General features: G+C 39.5%; 1 protein-coding gene across 3 annotated transcripts in view; it reads right to left on the reverse strand.

The window, feature by feature from the left end:
- DPY19L3 (dpy-19 like C-mannosyltransferase 3) overlaps positions 1-25,136 on the reverse strand; it is a 1,004,768-nt gene extending 979,632 nt beyond the window's left edge. For 2 of the 3 annotated variants that reach the window (XM_044081679.1, XR_006366062.1), the window contains exon 1: positions 25,016-25,136. The gene's annotated coding sequence lies outside the window, so the exon portion shown is untranslated. Of the gene's footprint in view, positions 1-24,986 lie in introns of all 3 variants that reach the window. The other variant, XM_044081680.1, reaches the window with a different exon arrangement.
- Between the last annotated feature and the right edge of the window lie 1,609 nt (positions 25,137-26,745).

The following is a 26,745-nucleotide window of genomic DNA, read 5'->3' on the forward strand; positions in this document are numbered from 1 at the left end:
ATTTATCAGTTGTCCCAACAAGCAGTTAATATCGTAGAGACACCTAGTGTGTTGCTAGGAACTTTGGAGAATTTTGCCAGAATTGCTGAACATTTCTACAATTTATTTTGGACTTAGCAACATTTTTGCTGACAGAGATTTGAGTGGACTACTAACGAGTCTGGTATTTTACAGTATTTTATGTTTTGAATACTTTTTAATTAAATTTTGGAATTTTCTGAGTAGCCGTGGAGTAGCGGTTTGAATTTCTCTTGTATTTTCAATTTTCGCTTACTGCTACCTTATTAATGAGTTGTGCATCTCAGCAAGAATATGTTGCTTAGGTGGGGTGCCAGTTTATTCTGTATTTAACATAGAACACAGCCTGGGATATTGTCGGGTCCCATGGATGCTGTGTTCTTGGCTTTGGAGAGTGTGTTATTTACCTGTGCAACCGTGATTACAGGAACTTTGCATTCTTTCGGTATAGAGATGGGCTCTTTAGGGGGTGAGAGAGGGGTAAAGTTAGCACTGAACCTATCTGCCAGGATGTTGGCAATATCAGTTGGTTGTGTATATTTAGTGCCATTGTGCTGTAATTCAGAGCAGAGCCGAGTGTTGGCACGGAGATGCTTGACATAGCTATAGAATGCTTTGTGGTTGTCTTTAGAATCAGTGGCGATTTTGTTTTCATAACTAGTTTTGGAGGATTTTATGAGGGATCTCAGTTTCTTACCAAGGCTGACCAGGGAGTTCCTCCAATCATGGGATTTTACTCTTTTTTGCAACAGTTTCTTTCTTCTGTTGTACTGGCTTCCTTTTTTTTGGAGAATAGCATCTTGGTTCTGTTAGGGACAGCATGATCCATGCACTCGTGTAAGTGCTTATAAAGTGCATTTGTATAGGTTTCAGCAGTCGTACCTCTATTGTCCGTCTGTATGGGTGCCGTGAAGTTTGCCACTTCTGTCTTAAGCGTGAAGTTGGCTTTGGAAAATTTTTTTTACAGTGGTTTTCCTAATGGGGGGTGGGGGCGGGATGTGGATGTCTAGGGTGATTAGCTTGTGGTGGTTGGATCTGACCGAGGAATTGACCTCTGGTGTGGAACACCAGTCACCCATGTTGGTAATGACCAGGTGTAGGATATTGCTGCCCCTGGTGGGGGTGTGGATAAGTTGATCCAAGGCATTGGAATTTATGAATTCCAGAAAACACTGAGCAAAAGAGTTGGTACAGGAGTAGTTTTCCCAGTTAATAGTGGGGTAGTTGAAATCACCCATTAAAAGGGTGTTGGGTTGTACCCTAATATTTTCCAGCGTATCAAGAAATGAGGAGTGGGAATCCTGGGATATGGTGGGGGATCTGTAGCAAGTTACAGTTTGGAATGCGGTCTTGCCCAGAGTTAGTTGCACTTGGATAATCTCGGATGCATTATGCTGAGCAACTAGCCTGGAGGTGTGGATATCCTTAATGAATACGGACACACCTCTGCCTTTAGTGATTCGGTCCAGGTTAGGTGGCCGAAAGGTGTGGTATGAATTATAGCCTGGTAATGCAGGGATGCTCTCTGGAGCCTTGAACCAGGTCTCTGGCACTGCACAGATGTCGATGTTCTCCAGTCTCTGCTGTCACATTTTAAGATAATTTCAGTACCAATCTCCCACCTCCTACTTGCTTACAGTACCAATTAGTGTGACAGACAGATATGCCAGTCATTCATATTATTACACAATACACTCCAGGTTAGAGATGTACCTTGTAAAAGTAGCAGCTGACCAGGTTATAGTTCAGGGCCGACTGTCTGATGCAAGCAGTACACAGCCAACACATAGGGAGGTATAAGTTGTGCGAGTTGCCTAGCATCAGTGATACTATATGTATCTGTGTAGGAGGAAGGTTTTAGGCCTCTGGGTGGTGAGCGAGTGTGCTATGCATTCTGGCTTATCCAATGCAATGCCACACTGAGCACGTCTACGTCTGCCCACACCCAGAGCAGCTGGTGGTTCCCCCTCCAATTCCTCATCTGCCTGTGAATATGGTGACCTTGGCACTGGCATGTGTGCCCCTTCCCCTTGCTGATCCTGCTGAAGCTGTTTCCTCAGGATTATGTTGTGCAGTATGGCACATACTGTGAATACTTCTGTACATGTCCATGGACTGTACTGCAGGGCTTCCCAGATGCATCTAAGCACTGGAAAAGTGACTTCAGCAGCCCAAAACACACACTCTGATAGTTCAGGTTTGAGCATGTTCCTTTATTATGGTGTGTGTGTGTGTGTGTGTGTGTGTGTGTGTGTGTGTGTGTGTCCTCATGCATTTCTGACGGGTGTCATCAGCCACAATTCCAGTGCATAGCCTGCATCCCCCAGTAGATGACCCTGTGGGACACCCCCCCCCTTAGCAAACATCTGGTACAGTTGGGAGGTGCGCCAGATATCGGAGTTGTGGTAACTGCCAGGGTTGCCAGCAAACACATTCAAGATTATTCCCCTGGCATAACACACAACTTTGCAGCTGATAAAAGAGTGGCAGCCCTTTCTGTTAATGTAGAGCCTACCCTGTTCGCCAGTGGTGATTTCTATATGCGTGCAGTCTATGGCACTCAGTACTTCAGGATAGTGTGCTGCATGGCAGAACTCCTGGATATTTCTGGCCCTCACCCCAGACTTATGGGGAAAATATATGTGGTCACTGGCATGTGGGAGCATAACATTCAGGAACTGGTGGAGGATCCTGGATGCTGATGCCTGTGACACCCCCAGCATGTCCCCCATTGGTGTCTGAAAGGTACCTGTAGCTAAGATTCTAAGGGCTACACATACCTTTGTCTCCACTGGGGTGGGTCCCCCTCAGTTCGCTCTGGCTCGGAGTTGAGGATGGCAGAGATCGCAGAGTTCCTGTAGTGTGTTCCTGTCTACCCTGTAGTGCTCTACAATTTCCACATCATATAGGTTGTGAAAAGTCAAACGGGGCCTGAAAACTCTTCTCAGCCTAGGCCTATTACCAGCAACAGTAGCAGCATTGGCTTCAGCCTGTAGCACATACAAATGAATTAAAGCAGCAGCAGCCCCTAACATTCTGTCTGTGTAGACTCTCTTCCATGGCTATATTCCAAAAGTTTTGGAATTCACAGAAAAAAGCAGTACAGAGTCAACACGGATGCTTTATAGTTTATTAAATAGCGCCACCATTTTAGATTGGTTAATTAGCATGTGGTTCAGCTGCTTATGCTGTAATTAGCATGCCACGGTGTTTACCTTGTTTGCGTGGAGATGCATGCTTCTACATGGCACTTACTGAATGTTTTATATAAGCATGTAGCACTGTACTCTGACCACAAATATTTGTTTGGTATCGATATTGTGCCAAAGAATGTGAGGGGTAGACCCCAGGCAGATTTGATACACCAGAGGGAAACTACATGGCAGTTGAAGCTTAATGCCCGTGTTTCTCCAGGTCTCAATGAACATATTTTGACTGCAAGTACATTAAGACTAAATTCTTATAAGGTTCAAAAGGAAAATATTTTAATTGTAATTGTTATTGTATAATAAGCGTTTTAAACACCACCATCAATAATATAATATGTTATGTCAACAGTTTACTATCAAAAGGTTGAACGTTGGTTCAGCGAACATGGAAAGTCGAACAGCAGTTAGTCGACTTCCATGTTGCCAAAAAATAGGAGATAAAGAGTACATATCAGCGAATGCAAGTGTGCATTCGCTGATATGAACTAGATGTTATGTGTATAAGTGGATTGAGAAATGTATCCCTTTCCTCACTGTAGTGCGATCTCAGAGTTACAATATTTAATTTGCAGGGGGTGGGGTGAGTGCAGCCCTCCCAAAGGAGGTGCAGGGGGGCTTGACCCCTGCTAAAACATGAATGACAGTGAAGGTGTTTAACTTACATTTGCACCTGCTCTGCCATCACTGTTGATATTCAACATAAATATGTTGAATCTGCTGATTTTGATCAACAGATTCGACATTTTAACCCAATTAGTATGCAGGAAGTTCTGCCATCACTGTTGATATTCAACATAAATATGTTGAATCTGCTGATTTTGATCAACAGATTCGACATTTTAACCCAATTAGTATGCAGGAAGTATGAGGTCATTTTCAAAGTATCGAACGTGTATGAGGTCATTTTCAAAGTACTGAACGTTCATTTTTATCAACTTTGATATTTTGATAGTAAATCTATGTCAACAAGGTGTAACATATGTACATTTGCCATTTTATTTTTAAATTAGGTTTTTAGAATGCAAGCGTTTTACAAACAAAACGTTTTTCAATTATTGGTTGTTGACATCATATGACACTGTAGTGCGGTACTTAAGTTGTGTAATAATAGGAGTTTAAACAGATTCTGAAGAAGTCTATGTTACATTCCGACAAAAGCACTTCATCCTGGTCATTACTTTTTTTGTAATAAAATTGGTGCAGTACTTGTGTGTCCATGTATTCCTACTGCTTTGGTGGTTAATAAAATATTCGTTTGGTTCCCGGTTCATTTTGTTCAACTATGTCTTTACCTCAGCAGGCTGGATGCAGTGCTGTATGAACAGTAACTACTAATGACGATACAGTAACTAGCATCGGTCTTTTGACCGAACTGGTCCAACAACTTACTCAACAAATGTCTATACTGATGAGTTTGAATGGTTTCACCATATTTAATAATACACCCCATTTATTACCCTTGGGACAGCAAACAACAGATGAGCAGTTATCTGTTCTTGGATTGAACTGGAATGTTAATGGTGAGCAAACATTTACAAACCAAGGTTGTGTAAATAACTTATGGATAAATAAGCCGGTTGATTTTAATAACCATCTTTACAGTGATGTGGGTACTTTGCAGCAAACGGATGTACAAACTTGAAAAAAGTTTTACTTAAATGCAGCAAGTTGAAAACGGATGTTTATTTGAATGTGTAAAAGGTGAAGGGTTCCTAAGGAACACCGCAACTGGAAATCTCCAACTGGTTTAACACTGGGTTTCCCTTTACACCATGATTTGCTTGAGTTGTTTGACAAACAACTAATTGAACTAATTGAACCACAATCAGCGATCCACTAACCAGCTGATTGGTCAAGCTTCAAAGCTTCATCTAAATTATAAAGAACAACTTACTGTTTGCATCCCACCATATCCAGTATAATAATATACACAACAAAATTGATAAAATCATTTTGGACATTAAAACAAGGAAAGAAAAAAGATGGAAAGGGACAGAATAGAATACCAGGAAGTGAGAGCGTATCCCCAACCTATCAGCTTGCAAGGGAGGCAGGACCAGCCGGTAACAGAAGAAGAAAAGAGCAACGGCAACTGAAGCAGTGGGTTTTACAGACAAGGAATTCCTTTCCTTTAGAACAGCACCCCCCCCCCCCCCAAGGAGATCCAAACTGCTAAAAAATTGGAGGAACAACCAACAGGAGCCGAACTGGCACAGAAACAAACATAACCAACAGAAATGGCGGAACAGAAATTGGAGGAGGAACTGAACAGACTTCAGGATTTTCATGAAATGGGATTAATACTTGTTAACTGTGGACCTTCCAGTATCACCAACAAAATAGGTGACTACCATATACAATTTTACTTCCAGTTTATAAGATTGTGCACACGCTGAATTACTTGGTAATGGGCAGACTTTTGTTCCAATGGTCCGTATTAAAATTGAGACTATTATTTGATTTAAAATTATATAATAAAAAACTGAATTTAAGGACCATTTTTAACAAAGTAAATGTTGAACAGGAGTTAAATTTGGTATGTAGAAGAAGCACTTTCAATCCACCACTTTCTTTACCCTCATTTTATTTGATAAGTTATGTGACTTTAAACCGAGAGAATTTATGCACATGAGATGGGGACCATCCAAACAAAATTTGAGTGACACTGAAATTATATTATTGAGGCAGTTGGATAAAAGTATAAGGGTTATAAAGCTTGACAAAGGGGGTGGAGTAGTAATCATGTGCAAGACAGATTATCTCAATAAAATGTACAAATATTTGAACAATGATTTCTACGAGGAAACCTCCCTGATTAACGTTGTCTATAGGAACATGGATTTTTTTTCTTCAGGAAATGGTTGAACAGAGACAAATAAGTCCAGATGTTTTTACATTTTTGCATGCAAAACTTCCCACCATTCCAGCAATATTTGGAATCCCGAAGATCCATAAGAATTTAATAGATCCACCATGAGACCTACAGTCAATGCTAGTACAATCAAAGGTACATCTCTTGGCTAAGTATATGGATGTTAAAGTAAAAGCCTTACTGAATGTTTACACTCATCTCTGCCGTGACTCATGGAACTTTTTATTGAAACTTTGTGAAGTAGGTTGCTCTGAAAAACTACCTTTTTTGACCATAGATGTAGCAAATCTGTCTAATGCAATACCACATGTTCAGGGTTTAGAATAGTTCCATGAATTTTTGGTGGATACTGCTGAATACAATAATGACAAAATTAATACTTTTAATACCATCTCTAGAAGCATATCTAAATATAACTTTGCTTATATCGATGGCCAATATTTTCAGCAGGAAAAAAGAAGTGGCAATGGGGGCATCTTGTGCCCTCTTCTTTGTTAATAGTTATGTTACAGTGGGAAAAGAATTTAGTGTTCAACAAATTTATACCAGTCCCTTGGAAACTGTACATCCATTTCTGGATGATATATTTATGCCTTGGGATGCATCTGAAGTTGAAATGGAAAATTAAAAAAATGAAGCAGTGGAGTTTAAATACCACAGAAAAATTACCTATACTTATAGCTATAACACTATTAGTTATTTTGATGTACTGGTTAGTAAGGATGACGTTAACAAGAAAATTGCAAGTAATACAGGAAACCAACTTATTCAAATGCATTACTGCATTATACCAGCAGTCACCCTGAACATCAAAACAGAGGGATTATTAAAGGCCAGTTTGTTATCTGAAACCATTCTGGCAAGTCTAACAAACAATATGGCACAGAGGGGCACAAGCTAGCAGAGATGTTTCTGAATGAAACACTAGTATCCACAATACATCTTAAAGTAAATAAAAAAAGAACAGTGGAGATTTGTTACCTCTACTTAGATCATCACAATAGTGGTGACAACAAAAGTGAACTTAACTGTGCATTTATTACTACTTACACACAGGATCATGGGGTCATTCTAGATATCCTTAAAAAGAGCTGGAATATTTTTTCATGTTTTGAGGGACTGACTGATATCTGGGGAATAAACCATAAGTGATGTACAGAATAGGAAGATCTATGAAAAGTCTCTTGGAAATGGAAGAATGTTCCCACATTTTACCAAGTAAAAGAAATGATACATTTATGAACACATTTTGGATATAAAAAATAAGAACACAAAAAATTAATTTATATAAGCATGTAGCACTGTACTCTGATCACAAAATTGCATTTTTTGGTATTGATATTGTGCCAAAGAATGTGACGGCTGGACCCTGGGCAGATATGATAGAGGAGAAGAAAACAATACGGCAGTTGAAGCTCAATGCCTGTGTTTCTCCAGGTCTCAATGAACACATTTCGATTGCAAGTACATCAAAATTAAATTCTTGTAAAAGGAAAAATATTTATTAAATTATAATTGTTATTGTACAATAAGCTTCGTTAAACACTGTCACTTCTAGGATATGTTATGTCAACAAGGTGTAACTTATGTACATTTTCCAATTTTTCAGAAAGTAAGCGTTTTACAAACAGGAAGTTTTTCAATTACTGGTTGTTGATGTCACAGGATATTATGGTGGGGTATTTAAATTGTGCAATAATAGGGATTTAAATAAATTCTGAAGAAGTCTATGTTACTTTCTGACAAAAGTGCTCAATCCTGGTTATTCAGTTTCATTACAAAAAATAACTTGTGTTACTAGAGAGTGTCCGTTTGTTCTTACTGCTTTGTTGGAGGTTATCTGAATCTAAAACTTTCTGTGCCCATTTGCACTTCATTCTGTGATGCACACATGGTGAAAAATGACCATGTAGGCTTTAATGAATCCTGGGGCAGACCTAAAATTAATTAACCAAAAAGTGGATTATGTGTTTCGGTAAATTCAGAACAGCCACTGCCAAGTTCACAGTAGTCAAATCCCCCAAACCTGCAATGCTATGAAAGGCTAAGAAACCGCCTTTAAAACATGTGTAAATTTACACATTTAATATTTCATTATTATGTTTAAAAAATGTACTTTTGTCTGTTCTCTTAATATTGCAGTGAACAATTTTTGTATTAATATACATGAAGTTGTTTGCTCAAGTTCTGTCAAGTAACCATATCCTATTTTTAATCGGCGGTATGCCTTTCAGTATTGAAAAATGAATGCGCCTCTCCCTCTCCCTGTCTCTCTCACACATACATGCACTTTAATAAGGAGGCAAAAAGGTGCAGAAGTAGTGGGTGGAGGCCAATAAAAGACTCTACAAGCCGCTGGAGAATGGTTCAGGAAAATATTTTTCTGCACCTGGAAAACAACCCAGTTTGTAGTTCTTTGTAAAAGTGCACAGAGGACTAAGTTGCTGTCTCTACAATACTTCAAGTCCCCACTGTCCAGAAAGCCACCAAAGATGCCAATACGCTTGTTTAGTAAGTTGTAATCCTGCCTGGAACTGGCTAGTTATGGGGAGTATAACAAGCACCATTAAAAGTTGGAGTTTGTTTCCAGAGTGTATCCTGCCTCCTGAGTGTATTTTTCTTTGAGTATAACGAAAAGTAATAACATAACATGAGACAACTATCTAGAAATAGGCAACTTTGTCACGGATTGTTCTTTCCGCTTATGTTTGTATGAGACAAACAGGTGGTCAGCTTTGTCTAGGTAGTATTTGAGCTGTCTTTATACATCCAGAGAGTAAAAAATCCTGTCTCCCTTGCTCAAGATGACTAGGATTTTAAAAGTCTGGCTTAAAAGTGAACTCAGACAATTTTAGACATAAAAGGCAGGATTAGTTCTGTCCTTATGAAAAATAAAAGTAGGGATGACATCATTACAGCTTATAAATAAAATATTCACCTGGCAGATGTCAGAACAATACGACAGTCTCATGTTAAGAACCTCAATTCAGCCTCATGAGCTAGTTCAAACAGAGAAAGAATAAGTTTCTCAAACAAAATCGAGAACCCAAGGAGGAACCACCAGTTTCCTAGGTGAGCGAGTATATAAGATCCCTTTCAAAAACTGTTTAACTTGAGCATGGTTAGAAAGGAGGGCTCTAAGGACAGACAAACAAATTGCTGTCAGGTGTACCTTGACAGAAGAAGATAAAAAAGCACTGGACAATAACTACTACAAATAATCAAGAACCAGAGGCAATTGGGAGTGAAGACAGCCCTGGTTCTTTGAGTGGCACCAACTAGAAAATTTTATCCACTTGCAAATATATGACTTTCTAGTAGCGGGCTCTCTCACCTCCTTTAGTAGCGGGCTCTCTCACCTCCTTTAGTACCCAATGCACGTTCTCAGAAGAAAGGTGCCTAAAAGGAATCCAAGTTCTTTCATCTGGGTGGTTAATTGTAGAGTTTTCAAACTGGGGCATCTCAAACCCTTCCTGTTTTATGTGAGTTAATGCGTTCTGTGGAGAAGCTAGTGGTAATTGCCCTTGGCCAGATTGAAAAGAAAGAATTACTGTTGCCTTGTCCAGAAGCAAGTCACACCACAATTTTGGACAGTTCTTCTGGATATTTAGAAGCATCCTGGTAATCTATGGAAGGGGTGTAAAAGCATACAGCAACATTCCAATCCATGTGAATGAGAAAGCATCCACTTTTCAGGCCTGGCTACAAGACATCTGGAGCAGAATTTTTTGAGTTCTCTGTTCTGAAAGGAAGGTAGCAGATCTACTTGAGGTGTTCTGCAAAGTCAGACCAATTCTTGGAAGACCTTAGGATGAAATTTACATGCATAGGAGTCCATCTTTGTCCTGCTGAGATGGTCTGTAATAAGGCTTTGTTCTGATGGAGTGTACAACTCCTCAAAAGTCAAACTATATCACAGCAAGTCTGCAATAAGAGCAGGATGTGGTACCCCCTCCCCATTTATGTATCACATCCTTGTGGTGTTATCAGAGTATACTTGGCGAAGTCCTGTGCTTTAATGACTTCAAATCACTGATAAACATCTTTCTGACATTTGTGTGCTTTTGTCTATCCACAGGGTCCCACAGAGCTTGCACTTTTACTCTTTTGAAACTGCTCCCTATGCTATTTCTGAATTGTCTGCGGTGACTGACTGGAGGATGGTCAGAAGAGAATGGAAAACCTTATTTGTGAGCCATCTGGTTTATCCACCATCTACTCTCTCTTTTTAAAGAAATCTCAAGAACTGGAATCTGAAAAGTGAAAGGTTGCAATATTAGGCAAGATGTCAGACTTTTTTTTTTTAAAAAAGTCTTATTTTTCTTTTCTTTTCTCGTGGAATTGTTACTTTATCTAAAAATAAGACAAAAACACTAATTGCACAACAATGAATACTGAATAATGCAGAAAAGACATGCAGCTATATTAATCCATTTGATGATTTTCAAAACAGCCTTTAAAGCATTTACACATAACATGTACCAACACACAAATGGCATTTATTTAATCTAATTGCTGGGGACTCTACTCTTCAAGCAATAATGCCAAGACTCATTTCAGACCCATAGTCTGGATTTAATACCATAATCAGTGGGATCTTATAAAATACTAATCCAGAACAAGAAGATGGCAAAGTTATTAGTTTTCCACATAAACTAGTGTACTACAGTCCAATAACTCTCTTCCACTAACAATTTAGGGTGGAACAGGGTCTTCAGGGATTATACATCATTGGATATAGCTGGGTATTACTCTAGATTAAAACTTTCAACAACACACTAACATCACAACAAAGGTAGTTTTATCTTAAACTAGGCACCTTATGTGGAATGCATTGTTACTCTCCACCAGACAACAAGGGTGGGCTCCTATCATCATAGGCTGTTTCTGGGGCAGTACAGCTTCTGTGGGGATTTCTTCATTCAGAAGCTGCTGGAAATATTCCTTCCATCTGGACTGGTGAGCAGGTTGTTGCTGTCATCCTTTATGGAGGGCGTCTATCTTCTTTATCTTTCTGTCTTTGCCTTGCAACCTGATATAGTTTCTTTGTGCCCCTTACTGGGTCACTTTCCAGAAGTTGGTACAGTGCCTCCGATGCCCTATTGCAACTTCTTTCTTAGCATCTTTGTTAGCCAACCAGTAGTCCTTCCTATCCTGGTCATTCTTCTATCGCCCACTTCTTCCTGCACTCCTTTCTTTTGATGACTTCCTGGACTTCCACACTCCCACCACCACCTTTCCTTATGTACCTTATTTCCATAGCTGGCTCGGCCACATATCTTTTCTGTAGTCCCAACACATGCTGCTTTAGGTGCTGTCATTCTTCATTTCCACCTATTTCCTCCTATTTTTGGGGTGCTAGAGTCCTGAGTAATTCCTTGAACTGTTACACTTTCTCTCCAGTCAACTTCCAGGTCTTCAGTCTGGTCTCTGTTGACCTTAGAGCCTTCTCTGACCAATGCTTGCAGCCGATTGTGGCAACTAGTGGTTTATGCTGTGGGCCGACTGTTTCACTAGGGATGACGTTGCAATCATGGATTCTACCCCACTGCCTTTTCCTTACTAGAAAGGAGGAAGAGTTGTACAGACCAACTGCTTTGGGCATATACTGTGGTGCACAGTATCCTCAAGATGGGAAAACACGGATCACAGATTGCACACCGTGGCAGGGCTAGCGACTCAACGGTGTAAAAATATGGCTCTAGGTGATTCGGTCATGTTGACTAATGTCGCCAAAAATGGACATGGGTAATTACCAATGATAAAGTGAGTGGGTTGAGGGCCCGGCCTACTCTAACCCATGCCAGGGGCTCTTGTTAATGGTGGGAGGGGAATATGTGCCTGCCATAAAGCCGAGCAGCCCTGGGTCAATAAGCTACAAGTGCATTTTAATTCATCCCTATAACTACTATTACCAGTGCAGTGGACGAGATTCCTTCTTATGTGGTATAATTTGTTATAACTTCAGTATGCTTTCAACACCATTTCTCATGGGATTGTGGAATAACCCTGACATTTTGGCCACAAGCCCAAAGAACCAGAGATTTAACTAAAGGTGGCAAGCCCCCAGGTAAAACTCAACAGCTCCAGAGTATGGCAAACAGTTGTGTGAAATGTTTTGAACTTGTCGACATGGTTCATAGGTTAATACTAGGCTACTGATCCAGAGGCCCATTAGTAGTCTGGCCACAATATTGACCCCAATGTCCCAAGACAGAACAGTTCTGTTGATGATGATGCTTTCCTGCACTTGCTCCAATTAACAGCATCCTAAATGGAACTTTATATCTCTTCCATTAAAATTTAACAAATTCTGGAGTGAAATTAATTATCAGAAGAAATAAAGCACAAGAACCAGACACACTTCCTCCAGTGGTGCTTGATAAGCACCTAGCAGAATATTATAGACTCTCATTAGTGGTTGTTGAAGTGCCAGAATACAGTTAGCAACTGGTGAGGTCCCAGAATACTGGGCATTTCTGGTGGCTTCCTAATGAAAAGGACTGCTCTAGAAAAAAGCTATGCAATTACAGATCTGTTAGTCTTCTTTCCCATCTGCAGAATGTCTGTGTCGGAGGCTTATGGAAATCTTTAATTCAATTTCACTACACAGTGGCAAACAGAATGGTTCACAGAAGAGACAGATTGCTTACAAGTGCATTTTAATTCATCCCTATAACTACCATTACCAGGGCAGTGGACAAGATTCCTTCTTATGTGTATAATTTGTTTTAACTTCAGTATGCTTTCAAACACCATTTCTCAAGGGAGGCTGGAAAAAAATTTATAAGATATAGACTGGGTACCAAACTATGGAGCAGATCCCAGAAACAGTGCAGTGGATTGCAGCTGTACATCATCTGAAGCAGGAGTTGTGGATGTATTAGAGAACTACTGGGGAAAAAAATTAGAAGGCACTGGAGTGACACACTGTTCAGTGTTGGGGTCAGCCCTGTTCATATTTATGTCTGACATCACACGAGGCCTAAACAATCTGCACAGTCACTTTATACTGATACAAAATGCAGTAGTCAGCAATGACAGGAAAAAAAAAAAAAAAAAAAACTTTGCCAGCTGAGATAAATGTAAAAAGTGCAAAATTCTTGTTAGCAAGCATTACTACTTTGCAAGGATCCATGACATCAGTATTGTATGCAGTTCTGGAGGGCATGCAAGGAAAGGAATATCAGGCTATGGAAAACAGTCAAGAGCAAACAGCCACCAAAAGGAAGGAAAGGATATGCAGATAGAAGCTGGAACTCTTCTCACTGTAGATCAGAAAAAATATAAGGCTTCTTCTTCTTTCGGCTTTTCCTGGTTAGGGGTTGCCACAGTGGATCACCTGTCCGCTCATGATTGGCAGTGGAGTTTTACAGTGTCAAGTTGCCAGCCCAGCGCCCAACCTTCCACAGAAGGCACACACATGCACGCACTCACACCTAAGGCCAATTTAGAGTGTCCAGTCCACCTACAGCATGTCTTTGGGATGTGGGAGGAAACCGGAGCACCCGGAGGAAACCCATACGACCACAGGGAGGACATGCAGACTCCACACAGAAGGCACCCTAGCCGAGGATTGAACCAGAGAACCTCTTGCTGCGAGGCAACAATGCTAACCACTGCACCACCGCAGCCGCCCCAGAAAAAATAAATAAAGCTGTTATCCTAGAATTTTCTTCCAGCTCGATGCCACTTTCTCAATCATTCCTCAAAAATTCTTTATTAATACAGAAAAAGTCATATCTAAATTTCTGTGGCACCCTAAATCCGTTGGAATCAAATATAACAAACTCTCTTTAACAAAGGATAAAGGTGGCCTGGAGTTGCCAGACTTCAAACTATATTACCATATAATTACATCTTGTAGGCCGATTCAAATAATAAATTATAACCCTTGTTTATGTTGCTGGTCACCCCAATGGATTAAAATCTGGTATAACCAACTTAAATCTCTAGACATAAACCCCAAATCTCTCCCTTTCTTAAGCCTAAATCCAAAAAATCCTTACACTAGGAAATTACACCCACTGATCAAACATATGATATTAACTACCCAAAATGTATTCATATCTGTACAACTCTTTCATGTCCTTGCTCTCATACAACCATTACATCTAAATCCTAACCTATTAATTAACAACCAACCAACAAACAAACTTCCCTTTAATAAAGGATTTCACAGTATGGGAAATACGCAAACGGCAGACAACTGATATTACAGAATTAAGACAGAAACGAACTCCCAAAGAAATACAATACCATTCTCAGACTAATCCTCTATTTAATCAATACTAAGATAACCTCCAATAAATTTGACCCACAGGATATTAATACAGCTACTATAATTCTTAGAAACCTAGCAACCAAAAACAAAACGATTTCTACGACGTATAAAATAATAACAACCATAAAATATAAGGATTCCCTCATATTCTCAACCTACTGGCAGGAGAAATCGCAAACGATTTCTAATGAAAATAAAAAGCTGGCCATTGAAAATACTATCAAATTTATTCCATTCAAGCGTTTGTTGTACACTCAGCTAATGATTAACAATAATGCTTATTACACGCCATCAATTCACAAGTTCACCCCAAATACTCAGCAAACTGTCCACACTGCCCAAACCAAATTGCGGATGCTTTACATGTTTTTTGGGGATGTAAGAAAGTCCACAACTTATGGTGTTCCACAGCCGATTGACGTCTCCAGGCGTTTCTGCGGTTACACCCTACTGCTCCTCTAGGCATCAAATATTGCCTGTTCATATTTGCATTAACAATTCCAAAACCATGTTACATACAAGGTATCGGAAAATTTTATCTTGAAGCATACATGATAGCAAACACAATTGTATTGATATATGACCTCTGTCAATGGGTATTTGTTAAAAATGTAAGGTGATAACTTCAATTTTTAAATGCTGAAGCCATGCCCACTAGGAGTAAGGTACACACTCAAAAGAGCTCTACTGGAGGGAATGAGTTTTAAGAGCAAGACTAGAAAATATGGGATATGAAAAGTCCACCCTTTCTTGGGAGACAACTATCCTACATATTACTACAACCAAACTTCTTAAAATCTTGAAACATATCCTTATCACTATCTGTGCCCTTATTACATTTTACATCACCAAAAACTGGACTGATAAATCTTTACTTTCGTGGGAAGATTTGTAAGTTAGCTTTTAAATATATCTCCTCCCATAAATTAGTTTATGCTGCTACAAAGCAAAAACAATATTACAGTAAATACTGGGGTTACCTGCTGGACAATCCTCAAGAATTAAAGACTGATGACATTCCAGCTTACTCAGTTTTAACTCTAAAACCAACTTGTTACAATATAAACAAACAGACTACCTTTTTCATTATCTCATCAGACAAATGTCTTGATAACCCATCCAGACGTTACAATAAGTCTTTATAAAATTCACTCTCATAACCTAATGTACTATGCCCCTTCCATTTTATTACATCTATTAGCTGCTAAACTAAAGCCCCCAGATGTGACTTCTATTGTATATAATGTACATAGTTCTTAGTTCTATTGTGTTGTTTTTTTTTTTCTTTTTGCAAATACTTGCTTTTTTGCTAGTGTTTACTATGAGATATACTGTTTTTAGCACTACTGTTCTACTTTTCTTTTGATATCTTATATTATTAAAATCCAAATAAAAATTATTTTAGAAAAAAAAGAAAAAAATAAATAAGGCTGTTATGACATGGGTAACAATATCATATCATATCATCCAGAACAGAAAGAATACAGGAGGCACAAGCAACATACTGCAGAGATTAAACTGTCCCTAGATACCTTAAAGTACTTCTTGAAATACAGAGAGTGAATGCATGGAATGGTATGCTGTAATGGGTGGTAACAAAGGAATTCCTACAGGCATTCAAAACTGTATGCGCTGGGCATTCTAGACAGTCTCCCACTGCTACCAAGCATGTACAATATAAATAGGGCACCAAAACTAGTTTCAGATGAATGATATGGGTCAGTGGAATACATAACTAACTGCCAGCCCACACTCATGACAATTTATTAAGATACTTGCATTTTTAAGTGTTTTGACCCCCCCCCCCCCCACCAACCTTCCATGATGGTATACAACACATTTTGGCAAATATAGTGAGCAAGTAAGTCATACAGAATCTGGACTTATGATGTAAGGCAATTCTACAGTTTACAATAAAAGCCCTAAAAACAACACAAATGCAGACAGGTAAAGTACTAGGTATTCAGGAAGGCAAGAAATGTTTGCCATTCTGCTTAAAGTTATATTACAGTGTCTGTTTACTTTGCTACTGTTTTTCTCCTGTTCTTTGTGTCTGCCCCAGCCCCAGTGAGACATTATGCTAAAAATCCTGAAATTCTAACCTACATGAGGTCACACCTCTCAACCTCTTACAGCAAGAAATCTGGACAAAGCCATAAATAAAAGTGAGACAAAGGCCCAAAAATATGGACATTTTTTAATGAAAAACTCATAAAAGGACTGAGTCAATGTGATGTATGAATAAATGAAGTCACTGAGCATAAAATAAAACCAAAATCCTTTAATACAAAAAGTGAGCGTTTTCGCAGTGTAAGCACTGCTTCATCAGATTGAATTAACAAGCACTCATCACGACTTAAATAATGGGGTAAAAACCCTACAACCAATCAGCATTCTCCACATAAATAAAGTGACATGCACTCATATAATACATATATAAAAAAGATACATCATACTAAATCAGTAAGTCTTCATTATAAGAAAATTTTAACTTCTAAGATCTTACATGAAAATGCATACTTAAACATCCTTACAAATCATCATAAAAACTAAAAAAGGGAGACCAAAGGCTTTCATGATCACGTGTAAAGATCCAAAGGGTTTAAGTGATATTTTTTCATTAAGACCTTTGCCCCTGTCTGCTTGTAACCTCAGCATCCACCTAACTTCTTGCGCTTCAGTGTAATTCTCAATATCACCACCCCTATGATTAACATGGACTTTCTGTATAACCATAAATTTAAATTCATGGGTAGAACCAAAACGGACAATATGTTTAGCTAATGCGCTATTATCAGACTCATTAGAGATGTCATACATGTGCTCTCGAATACAGTCCCTCAACCGCCAGTTGGTCTTACCAACGTAGAAACCAATTACATACTTGGCAGACTGCTAAATATACCAAATTAACAGAATTACAGTCTGCCCCTATCTTAAAAGTAAAGATTTTCCCGGTGTCCGGATGTGTGAAAGTGCCAGACTTATCTATATAGCCACAGAACTTAAAATTATTACAAGGTCTTGTGGTGGCATGTGTACGCTCAGGATCTACTTTATCATCCTGGTAACACAACATGTTCCTGAGAGATCTTTTGTTCTTAAATGAAAAACTAGAACAGTCACCCACTATTGTTCTGATCTCACTATTATTAGTGTGAATGGGCCAATATTTCTGGACTACATCTGTAAAACTATTAACATTGCTACCATAATACAACGGCATGCATATGATATTACGCTCTATATCTGGTGCTGACATACCATTACTGTTTGCTGCAAAGTATGGCTTAGCTGTCGTGATACGTAAACCTGTAACATTATTGACAGTGCAATCCACCTCACATTGGTGGTAGCCTCTTTCTTGAAGCCTGTCTTGCTCCTACAAACTTAGAAAGTTGATAGAATAACAAGTTTTACATTAGCATGAACTTTCTGAATGGTATGAAGTCTGAAACTCAAATGTCTGGCATTATTTTTTTAACTTTAGTCTTTAATGATTTGCCATCAATTTGCCAGAACACCACAATTTTTTGAAAAATGGACCAAAAATATGAGGCAAAAATCTGGACATTCTGCAAAAATCTATACAGTTGAGAGGCATGGCCACTGACATGCAGCCGGAGTCATAGGACTAGATATTCACTTTAAAAATGATTTGATCTCTCTTCAAATTTAAGATGCAAGAAGTAGATTAGCTAAAGATTGTCTCTCTTGCTGCCAACTCCTTATAGTAATCTGATTTCCAAAGTCCCCCCCCCCACACCTTTCATTGTTATTGTGTGCTGTGAAAGCTATTCAAGTATTTTCCCACCCATTGCTTTCCATATATCCATAATATGGAGTGCCCACCCAGATAATCAGTGCTGTTCTTGATTAAAACTCCCTTACTATAAATTATGTCCTGAGCATTTTCCCAGATCTCCCACCTGCTTGGCACAATCACCACACTCGGAGGATCCTGAACTAATCCTGTTCCATCCTTGGCACGAGAAAAGATTTATTTTATTTTGCACTTCAGTTAACTGTTTTGGTGCTACTGCTTTATTTGTCAATTTTGCACTTAAATCAATCTAAAGATCCCCAGTACTTGAAACCTTCTTGTCCAGGCTGTTTTAAGTTATTTTGTGGTAGCATTACACTCTTAAGCAATCTTTTTTGCCATTTTTTTACATTAAGAGGACTAGGAAATTCCATGTACAGACAGTAGGTGGTGACATGATCTATCTGGGTTGGAACACACATAAGAAAGCTGCAAGTGTGGTTGTTTTATTGGCTAGAGGGCTTAAAAGCCAGTTTCATGTGTTTTAAGTACCTGCGTAAATTCGGCAAAGTTGTGTGCCTGCTGCTCATCATGAGTCAGTAATTAGTACCCTGTATAGATGCAGATAGTTAGAAACCAAATTTTCCCTATAAAACCACCTCTAAAACTATACCAGCAACACAGTGAGTGTAGAGCAGCTATTTTGGGCATTGAGAAGCACAGACTAGCTAGTTTGCATAGTTTGCATGTGGAGGAGCACTCCCCTTTGAGTTTAGTATTATATAGTCCAGTCTAGTCTCTAGCCAGTAAAAAAACATCCTTAGTCAACCCACTATTAACACCATGTGCACTATACCCTAGTAGCTCACCCAATAAATGGCCTAACACCAAGTATATGTACTCCACAGCTAATTTGGTAGATATGGGAATACTGAGACAATGTAACAATTGTCTGATGTTCACTGACAACCATTTAATCCTCAAAGAGAAACAAATACAATATGCAAGAGGTGTATATTCACAATGTCCCTGGAGGCAAAACTCTCACATACAAACATTAATAATAATCCGTTTGTCAGAGACACAGACACACTACACCCACCACACATAGCAACACACCCCACATGCAGACGTACTTATGCTGACATATTTAACTGCAATTTTCACAAACCCCAAAGACCTCCCAGACACTCAACCTGCCAAAACTATCCTTCGCAAACCCAAATGCACTTAGCAGAAACACCACCTAACACTGCACATTAAGCTACACCCAGTGGAGCCTCAACTACCAACCAGATAAGTCAGCCAATACTCTACCCAGGACTCTAGTCATTGGGGTCTCGATTGTATGACATACTGATAACCCACTCACTAAGCTAAACATGAACCTAAGCTAAACATGAAGAAAATAATTTATCAGTTGCCTATCAGGGGCAAGGATCCAAGTTATCCATGTATTCATGTCAATCCACCACAGGTACCAGTATGATTTAGTCGCAGTTCATGTAGGTGTAAATAATCTGAGATGTAACTCCCTACACTATATAAAGAGAAACATCATGGAGCTCTTGGAGTGTTTATCACAGGGCGGTAAGTGCCTAGCATTGAGCAGTATTCAACCTTCACCAAGGATGATGGCACAGTGTGAACAGAAGGTGACTGACTTTAATAACTAGCTTCATTTTTGGCACCATTCTATGGGGATACAATCTTTTGTCAGCATGGGAGGACATGGGTAACAAACCATATTGCTCTGCCAAGGATGCTCCACTCCAGGTTTTTGAATTTTGGCTAAAACAACTGTCCTTCCCATACAGCCTTTTTTTAAGCAATGCCAAACTAATGCAAAATATACCCAGGTATAAAGGTGTTATTACTCAATGACAAGATAAACAAGAAGTGCCACTGTCTCCAAGCTCTCCTCATCTTGGAGAATGCAAACACCCTATGCAGTTACAAAGACATATTTTAAAACTGCAGGGAATCTCCAGCAGTACAAGATTTCATTCCTTCCACAGTTTAAACCAGCAACTGCACAAACAGGAACTAAAGGTGGGGGTGTCTCAATCAACAACAAGCATCTCTCTACGTTGGTTAAACAGGATAATGCACTAGAGTTCCCCCACATCCAGATTACCTTACAAAAAAGTCCCATATCAAATCCTAGCAAGCTATAGGTCACCCACTATGTCCCATGAAACCTGTGGCTCATACTTAGACCAATCGGAAACACTCACCATTCAACCAATCGGAAACACTCACCATTCAACCAAATACCATATTCATGGAGGACTTTAATTATCCCTTTATAAACTGGGAATAGTACATTACCCCCATATTTGCAGGCGCAGAGATCCATTGACTTTGTAAACACAAACACCCTGGACCAGTTAGTGCATATGCCTATTAGGGGATACAAATATATTGGACCTCGTTCTCACACATATGAGAGAATGCTGAACTCCCTCTGTGCGGTGTCTTCCCTTGTAAAGTCAGGCCACAAAGTAGTGTCTTTAGAAATGAAAGTAAATTCTGTAACCCCAGCAAACCCTATAACTGTTATATCTTGTATTAAATGAAAACCTGTCAAAACTTCAAGCCCCTCTAAACCCATACAACACAGCAGCCTATGTGGAATTATTCACAGAAGCTCTGTACAGCTATGCCAATGAATGCATAGAGGCTTCTGCACCTACCAGAAGCAAGCCCAACTCTAACTCAAAAAACATACCACCCCTGGTAGAATCCAAAAGTGGACAGATTGTAAAAAGTCTCATCAAATTGAATATTTATTTATTTTATTTATCATTTGTTGACCGGGAAAGTCCGACTAGGTTCCACAGAGCCTGTTTTCAGCGGAGGCCCAGGGAGAAATGCTCTAGATGCATGTCTTTGGAATGTGGGAGGAAACCGGAGTACCCGGAGGAAACCCACGCGAACACAGGGAGAACATGCAAACTCCACACAGAAGGCACCCCAGTCGAGAATCGAACCGGAGAACCTCTTGCTGTGAGGTGACAATGTTAACCACTGCACCACTGTGCCGCCCTTGTTGAATAGACAACTAAGAGGACTAATTAAGGCCAAATACGCAAATTTTGAGGTAAAGACAATGTTCTAGGCCAATTACAACCATAAGGTCTTCTTCAGCTTTGTGCAAAACCTCAAAGGCAATACAGAACAACCTGCTGAACTATTAGTAAAAGGAATCATACTCTCAGAACCAGGAGATCTACTAAATCTTCTGGCTGACAAATTCAGCTCCAATTTTACCCCCTTCCCCACACTCAACCATACCCTAGGAAACACCACTTAACATAACCCCTCCAATTATCAGTATGGAACAGGCCTTAGACGCACTCTCCCAGGCCAAGAATACAGTTTCAATGGATGCCGGTAATATCCCAAGCTGCCTCCTAAATAGCCAAACATATGACCTAACAGATCCATTGGAGTCAATACTGAACCACAGCCTCTACACAGGCTTCATACCACACAAACAGAGGAATGCAACAGTCGTCCCTCTGCACAAGGACAGGTCATCAATGGATTCTGGGAATTAAAGACCTGACTAGTCTCACATGCAAAACCATGGAAAAGATTAACAATGACATAGGAAATCTTCAAACACTGGACCGAACACAGTTTGGTTTAGCCAAAGGCAGGTTATACCTACTGAACCCGATGAACTTCTTTGAGAAGGTCACCAAGGCAATGGGTGAGGGAATACAGTGCATACTGCCTACCTTGACCTAGCCAAGGAATTTGATGTAATACCCCACTCTGGCATCACAAACAAACTCATGGAATTAGGCATAAACCCTTCGGTAACTCACTGGACAGCCAGCTGGCACACAGACAGGGCCCAGGAAGTAAGGATTGGACAGACCACCTCCACAATACGGCCAGTAACCAGTGGAGTCCCACAGAGTTCTGTGCTGAGTCCGCTCTTCTTTGGCATTTATTTTTCAGAAGTGAAAGCCAATGTCAAGGGCCTCCGGCTTACCAAGTTTGCAGATTGCAAGCTACAAGCAATTGTAGAAGCCCCCCCCCCTTAAGATACTAACATCTTACAAGAAGACAAATGACTGGTGCCAAAGCTATGGCTTATGAGAGACACTCTCTCATTGATAAAGTACCCCTAAAAGTAGACACAGTAGTCAGGGATTTGGGGACTCATGTAAATAGTAAAGTAATCTAGCTTTTGACCAACATATGTCAAAGGTGGTAAAAAAATTATTCTGTCACTCAACTTATAAGGGCTTGGCATCTAAGTCCAAGGAAGTTATCATGCTACTGTACTCAGCCCTTATCACACCCATCATTGAGTATAATGCCCTCTTCCGTACGTACCTGACCAGGCATACCCATCAACTGAAATGCCCACAGAGGTTCCTCACAAAAACAAAGTATACTGGGTATAAACACAACACAATATCTTGTGCAGACTGCCTCAAAGCCCCCACCTCTATACTCTTATTTTCTACAACTGCTGACAGGCAATTTATGCCTGGCATACAAGGCACCCTTGTATCCCGGTCTAATGGACCTTTTGCATATCAACAAAAGGAACAGCACCTGAACTAATAAATCTAAGGATTTTATGCTTGCAACTTAAATAGGACATGTTGGTGGGACAGGTATGCATCTCAGAAATCCCCACTCTGGAATAGGCATCCCATCCATATGAAGCAGAGCCCCTTCCGAACTGTATTCAAGCTCAACTTAGGCCAGTGGATGGGAAATCGGAAATTCATCCTCTGTATTACACCTATGTCTCAGATGGACAGAGATAGCCAATAAATCATGTCCCAACTAAACTACTCCCTTAAAGTAACCTCTATGGCAAATAACTTCAGAGATACATTTAGGTTGTACGGCCAGGCTTATATAGGCCTTAGTGGTCATTAGCCTAGTATACACCTATGGCACAATGTTAGAATTACAGCCTTTCTCACTGAGATAGCTGCATAATTTCACAGGTTTTTCTCAGGGCTGGGTGTTAGGAAACAGGAACAAGCCTGCATTACTATAGATGCTCTGAAACCATATGGAAAGATGCCACATACTGAAAAATGTGATGACTGTGTGACCGCCTAGACAGCCACATTTCAGTGTGGCAGCATACAGAAAGTGCAATGCTAGAAAACACTCATATCAAGCAAAGAAAACAGTAGTAATCAGCAAACATGAAACAGGCCGTACTGGAAAAGAATGGGTTCCCATCACAGCAGGAACTAGGAAGAACTAGACAAAAGCATAAATTGAGAAAAATTTAATTACTGCTACAGGATGAGCCCTCTGACAATATTACATCTATTTATAAAAACAATGTAGCACAGACAGTGCAGTTTAGAAAAACAGCAATGAGAACAGAAGATGAAAAATATGCATGCTGCACACACACAGGCTCAGCATGAACATGCCCAAGGAAACAAAAGGTTTAGTCAACTCAAAATATTGACTCAACAACTTTCAAGAAAAGGAAAAAAAACATGCCAAAGTACAAGTAGTGAACACTGCTGTAAAGTAGGACAGACACATTCAGAAAAATTATCATGACAGATCTCTCAACAGCCTCTTGACCATGGAAGCATTTTAAATGTGTAAAAATGTTCAAATTAATATGTGCAATGAAAAAAAGCAATCACACACAATGATTCAGTCATGGTAATTTACAAAGACATATAAGGTATACAGACAGTGTACTTCAGACTGCATCTTCACAAATATTATTGACAGTGCATAATGCAATACCATATAATTAAACATCCTCACAACTGAATAAGATTTACACTGAAACTCATTAATTCTAATGGATGTAGCACATGATTGCGCACATTGTGTAACCCCCCCACCCCCCCAAACTTCTGTTAAGCACTCGCTTTCATCTAAATAAAACGTATACATTGCCCTGTATGCACTCAAAAGGCACACACCACTTTCAGCTGCCATTCTGTAAAACCACGACAAAGGCTGTTTAAGAGAAATATTCGTATCTCTATGCATGCTGTGTACAGATCAAGACTAAGTATTAGACAGTTGCAGAAATTCTGGACTGCAGTATTCTGTGTTTCTGACACATGCCCAGAGTACAGATAACTGGCTACATCCTTTGCACCTCCCCTCCAAAAGCCGTAGCTAAGTGAACAAGTCTGGCACCATCATGCTACCAAGCTGAAAGTAATTTACATAATGTAAACAATTAAATTTAAACCTGAATGACTTTTATTAAATGCTGTTGTTGCTGGGAAGGTTAATCATAGCACCCAGTTATCAGTTTATTCACAGACAATAAAAACAACTGAGCATATTGCCTACTAAATTACAGCAACTGAAAAATATCCGTCCATCCAGCTTCAACCATGTTTCTCATTTTTGCGCATGGGGTCGCGGTGTCAATTCAACAGTGACAATCGTCTAGAACCAATGTTTACAGTATAATTATTGTCCTGCAAATGTTATCAGGCCAGTTTCTGAGTACATGACACATTTCCAAAGCTAATAACAATTTTGTCCCCGACGACACAGTTTTAATACTTCCATAATAATAATAACAACAATAATAATGTACTCCAACAGTGTGAGTGGCAGAACGGTTGAATCTGCATTCTGCAGTAGAAGACACATCACTGTCTTGGCTTCCCGTTACTCATAATTAAAAACAAGCACTGCTAATGCGGCCTGTCAATGCCGGCTTTAGTGTAAACTAGAAAATATGATGTACATCTAAAAAGACCACACCAGTTTACATTTACAATGAAATAAAACCAGCAATAACGTACAATAAAATATGTTGTCATAGCAATAGTACGCTGCACAGGGTAAAATGAAACAAACCTCTGCAAGTCTACAGCATAACACAATACCTTGAGCTGAAATCAAGTATCACAGTAGCCAGCACTGCACAGTGCACTACTATCCAAATTTCGCTGAACATTACTTCATGTCACTCAGTTCTAGTTACCCACAGATACAGAACAAATGAAAAGAAAATTACGCCTCGCCCCTCGATGACGACAATGACTTTTTTCTCTCTCAGGGGAAAGTGATTCGCTAAGTGTCAGTCAATTGGGCGGGGTTTATAAAACAAAAGTTTTCAAGCGGAGCATACCGGCTCAGGGTCGATAACCCCATTTTTTCCACCTAAAGAAACAGGCTAGCAAACCACGAAATAATTGGTAGTAAAGACGCACGCAAATTAGGAACAGGTTGATACATTTCTCTCAAAAGCTTAATTTGCTTTTTGTAAAAAAACCTTAGTCTCTGTCATTCTGGCCTGTAGTTAATTGTTTCAAAAAAAGGGAAAAAAAGTCTACAACAAAGACAAATGGAAAATGTAGAAACGGGTTAGAGATCCCGAAGAAACTTGAGGAAAAATGTAGTACAGGTAGTGTCTTATGATAAGAATATTGTGTCAAGTGTCTTCTGCACTGCAGAAGCTATCTAAACCTGGAGAATGAGCCGCACTTGAACGGGTCTTGTTTGTGGACCTGTCCCCTCTGGGGTTCTGTGTTTCCCTGCTATACACAACAGGGGCGCTACACTTCCAGTTCTTAAGAGCGCTGAACCTTCATCATACCTCTCAGCTGTCCTTGATTTTGACTTAGATTTTAGGTCTGTCCTTCTTATTCCCTTTTAAAATTGCAGACTGTTGGAGTAAAGTTGGTGAATTGCACTTAATAAATAATGATAATGAAGAAAACTGACCTCAAGAAACTTTCTACTTGTTACCACAAAATCACTAGATTTGCAACCAGCTCCAAAACTCATTCCTACCACTGTCATTCCCTACTTGCTCTACAATGGCTTGAGTTCCCCAGTCTATTACATTTCCACCAAATCAACCTAGCCCATAAAATAATTTACTATCCAGAAAAAAAATCCTCCCCTATCTGGACTACCAAACTTCTATACTTCAAATAGGCAAAACTACGCTCCACCAATAAAGCCCTGCTAGAAAAAATCCCATGCAAAAATAGCTCCGGTAAATCCCTCTTCTCTAACAAAGTTGCTAACACCTGGAATAACCTTCCCAGTTCCCACTGATATTAGACTACAAAATAATACTTCCACTTTCAAGAAACTGCTGAAATCATACCTTCTAACCAACCGACTTTGCAACTGCAGTGCCCCACCTTAAACCCTCACTACACAGCAGCAATACCCTTAAGCCGCTCATCCTTTATGACATGGTCAACATGGTCACTCCCTTTAAAGTCTCATGAATGCTGCTTGTAAATATGTAAATAGCTTACTCTTACTTTTCTATTACCTAATCATCTACTTAGTTAATAGTCCCCTATCCAACTGTGTTATTCTACTCTTTGCAAAATTATTGCACCTTATATGTCAACAATTCTTCTGTAACTAGTTACTGTTTGCACTAAATGCTGTAACTACTGTACTTGTGGAGCTTTTCTCCCCAGGCCTCTGCTGAAAACGGACACCTGATATCCAGTCGGACAATCCCAGTCAACAAATATCAAATAAAATAAATAAATAGCAATTAGGGTTATAGACTTGTTTTAGTTCAGAAAATGTATATTAATTCACATCCTCTTATTCTGTCGACGCAACAAGTTAATAGTACTAAAAT

This window comes from Protopterus annectens, chromosome 8.part1 (genome assembly GCF_019279795.1).
Source record: "Protopterus annectens isolate FY-2018-M chromosome 8.part1, PAN1.0, whole genome shotgun sequence".
In the NCBI taxonomy this organism is placed as follows: domain Eukaryota; kingdom Metazoa; phylum Chordata; order Ceratodontiformes; family Protopteridae; genus Protopterus; species Protopterus annectens.